Consider the following 4,215-nt stretch of genomic DNA (forward strand, 5'->3'; position numbering starts at 1 on the left):
ACTTAAATTGTTATCACGCTTTACTTTAAATGATTCTACATTTAATTCGTTAACTTATCCGATGTTTTATTTTATTTAAAATTATTATTTTCCTTTACCTTATTTGATTTCTAAACTGGACTCATTTTTTTCCATTTGATACTCTATTTCGTATAAATCATACTCTATATTACTTTATTTGATTTCTAAAATAACTCATTATCTCATTTGATGCCTTACATTATTAAAGATTGTTATTATGCCTTATTGTATTTAAATAAACCTCTCGAACATTTTATTTGCCATTTGACATGGATACAATGTAAATGGTAGCACGTGGACTTTGCTGTGCGAAGGTGATTGATATTGTGGGTACGGGTTGCCATGCGTGTAAGATTCGGAATTGTGGCTTATGATTTGTGGTTATGAGGTTTGGTGCCTCGGGGTAATTCTTGTTGTAAGTCATGCGTTGGGAACGATTTGATTGTTTGAACTGTCATCTGTTTTCCTAATTTGAGTTCATTCATATTTCATTTGTGTTCTGATTGTGTTGCTTCTTTAATTACTCGTTTACTTCTTGTTTCCAATTGTGTTTCTATTATTCCTTTGTTGGTTTTATATTAATAATATTTACTTTATCAGCCTTACATTGTCATTTCTTCTATTGCTAGCTTTATGTTATTATCTTGCACAAGTTTGATGTCTAGTGAGTGTGTCGACTTATCTCGTCGCTACTCCACCGAGGTTAGTCTTGATACTTACTGGGTACCACTGTGGTGTACTCATTCTATACTTCTATACATTTTTCTGTAGATCCAGGTACATCAAGAGTTATGTTTGTGTGTCACGACCCAAACTGGAGGACCATGATTGGCACCCGGGCCATACTTGCCGAGCACCAACGTACATTTTATCTAACCTTTCTTATTATCTATATGGCCTGACGAGATCAACATAAATGGTAGAAACGAATCATGAACAACCAACAATGACATATAATGGCATGAACATACATAAAATGGGCCGAAAAGGCTGTCATGAAGTTATATATAAGGTACGAGCTGCCAAGCTGCCATGAGAGACTATACAACAAAAATCCGTCGACAAAGCAATCCAAACTATACATGAGTGGACACCTGTCTATGAGCCTCTAAAGGAACATAAGTTCTTTAACATTGCCAGAACAGGGCCCCGACATACCCATTAGGTCTGCAACAAATGTGCATACCAAGATCACGACAATTTCGGAGAAGGGATCTCGCCAATAATCGCTGAACTGGGCAGCCTACTGTGGTGGGGGAGCTGTGTCTACCTGTCTATCAGGACCTGTAGCATGACAGCGTTCACAAATAAAAGGGACATCAATACGAATAAAGTACAAAGTATGTAAGGCAAGAAACATAAATAAGAATAGTAATGTAAAGAGGGATAGATAATATACAACTTGTAACATCTGAGTGCCTCTGAGGGCGACTGACATGAAATGCATCATACATACATATACATATGCATATACCTTTAAAAACATACGCCTCTATGGGAAAAATCATCACGCCTCTGTGGGCATCATCATCATCATATCGTACCCGGCCATAATAGGCTCGGTAAAAAAACGTACCCAGCCATCATAAGGCTCGGTAGAATCGTACCCGGCCATGTGGAGCTCGGTAAAACCCAACTGATCAGTAGTTGCACAATAGGTGCCGTACCCGGCCAACTATAGCGTGGCTCGGTAGAGTAAAATAGATACATATATATAATGCATGCTCGACTCATGGAATCACATTCTAAACCTTTCGGAGTGACGTAAGGTCGGTATCCTCTGTACACGTTATTAGGACTAACTCTTCACTATGAACCTTATAGGAATACCAACAACATTGATAACATAAGAATAAGAGAAGTAACATCAACATCAATCATTCCATAAGAAGGGAAACAATGTAAGTACTGCTAGCTTCTAAGAGTGGAGTATATTTGGATGTTCATTCATTACATTATGTACAATAGGAGTCGTACAAAAGAAGGAAAGGGATGGCCTCACATACCTTGTATATACTACCCAACCTCAAGCTATGCAAATGTCATGACTCCTTAGTCTACAATAAGAGAAATGATACTATCATTATCGTTTAAGCGTCGTAACTATTATATATCGACCGCAACCTATTTTACGATGAAACGGACAGCACCTCCCCTATTTATATGACATCCCACAAGTTAAAACAATCACAAAATAGCCCAAACAACATCAATAATAATCATATCTCACAGGTTTTAGCTTCAACGACTTAGCCACAACTTGGATAATCTTAAATACATGTAGAGTAAGAGGTTCCTTACTTTTAAACAGATAGAAAAACTCCAATCTCACCTTACTTCACCACGAAATATTCTTTCAATGCTGCCAAAGAACAAGGAAGCGAAACTAGCAATCAATTCAGGTTTTTCGGCACTAGAATCGCTTTGTAAGACGTGAAATCACCTAGGGTTGATATTTAAAACTTGAGAGAGTATTTCACAAAACTTAAACCACTTAAAACAACCTCCCACACGATCTGGAACCACACAAAAATCAGCAACAACAAGAAGAACAAGAAACTTACTAGCGCCACGGGATTCCCGACACTTAATTTGTGTTGTTTGCCCTTTGTTTAGGTCTTGGGTCATGAGAGAACCTTTAGAGAGAGTTTTTAGGTGTCTAGGGTCTGAAGAGAGTGAAAAGAATGAGTTAAAACGGGCTTAATGCGTCTCATAGAGAGCTGCTTGCGGAGTCTCGCGAAAATACGAATATCTCTCTACTCCGATGTTGTATCGACTAACAGTTTAATGCGTTGAAAACTAGACTCATAGATATTCAATTTGGTGGGTAGATAACCCCATAATTTCAAGTAAATTTGGAGCAAAGCTTAGTAACATTTGACCAAAAGTTTAAGTAAAATTATGAACGTAAGTTGCGACAACTTTTGTCGACTTTTATTTCATAACTCATTTGACTTCAAGACTTATGATACAGATATTATATGATTCAAATACCTTAAAACATTAAACCACCTGAGAATATTAAGCACCTCTAGTTTTACCCAAAAATACAGGTTACAACATCCATGATTTGTTTAACTTCTAATACTTGTTAACCACTCTTATACACCCTTGTATCATTTAAGACAAATAGGATTAACTTCTTATCATCTCAAAGATAATCTCTTCTCGAATTTATGTCGACTAACTTATAACGTACGTGAATATGGGTTGTAACACTGTGCGGCAGGAGACTTCAAGGTATTCCTTCTTGGCGCTCGCAGGTCTCAGAGTCACCCCTTGATATTATCTTTACTATTGTTTATCTTCATTTCAAAGCAGTATTGTACTTAGAGATTCTAGTGTATTTCGGTATAGCTTATGACTATGTACTACCTGTTCTGGGGATTTGTATAACTATTATTAAGTTTTAGTTACGTAATTTCATTTATCAGTTCAATTTTTATATAGTTGAGTTGGTTATTTCTGTTAGATCTCTTCATGTATTAATCTTACCTAGTTTTAGAGACTAAGTTCCATCACGATTCCTAAGGTGGGATTTTGGGGTCATGACAAGTTGGTATCAGAGCTCTAGATTCATATGTGCTACGAGTCATAAGCAAGTTTAGTAGAGTCTTCGAGAGGCTACAGAACTATTAGGAAATTCCACTTCTTTCATTCCTTATCATGTGGCATTGATTTAGCTTGAAGCACATATCTTACATTCCCTTGCATCAACTCGTATACGATATTACGCACTCGGTATCAGATATGCACCGAAGGTTTGTGATGTTGCGGATGGGCTACGAGGGGGCCATGGATGCTCGATCATTGTCTCATGGTATTGTCCAGACTGAGGACACAGACGTGTTGGTAGATCTTCAATTTTTCAAGTGTGGGATACAACAGGTTCTTGTATCTGGTTGGTGAGTACGAGCTTGGGAAGATCTAATTGGTTGCCTAGTTGTCATGATCGTGGTAGGGTCATGAAAGGATGTTGATTTGAGGAGAGTTGGTGGTATTAGAGACTATGTAGTTTGTATAGGACTTCTACTCAGTGAAAGGTACATATTATCATTCAAGGCACTTGAGGAAGCGGGCTTGACTGTCACGAGAATGGACATGCCCTTAGTAGATGATTTGAGGTATCTTATGATTGGTGCTGTACCAGATATGAAGGTTGCTATTGTGGATCATCAGATGTTATGTCCTATG

The sequence above is a fragment of the Nicotiana tabacum genome, chromosome 24 (assembly GCF_000715075.1).
Source record: "Nicotiana tabacum cultivar K326 chromosome 24, ASM71507v2, whole genome shotgun sequence".
Taxonomy (NCBI): Eukaryota; Viridiplantae; Streptophyta; class Magnoliopsida; order Solanales; family Solanaceae; genus Nicotiana; species Nicotiana tabacum.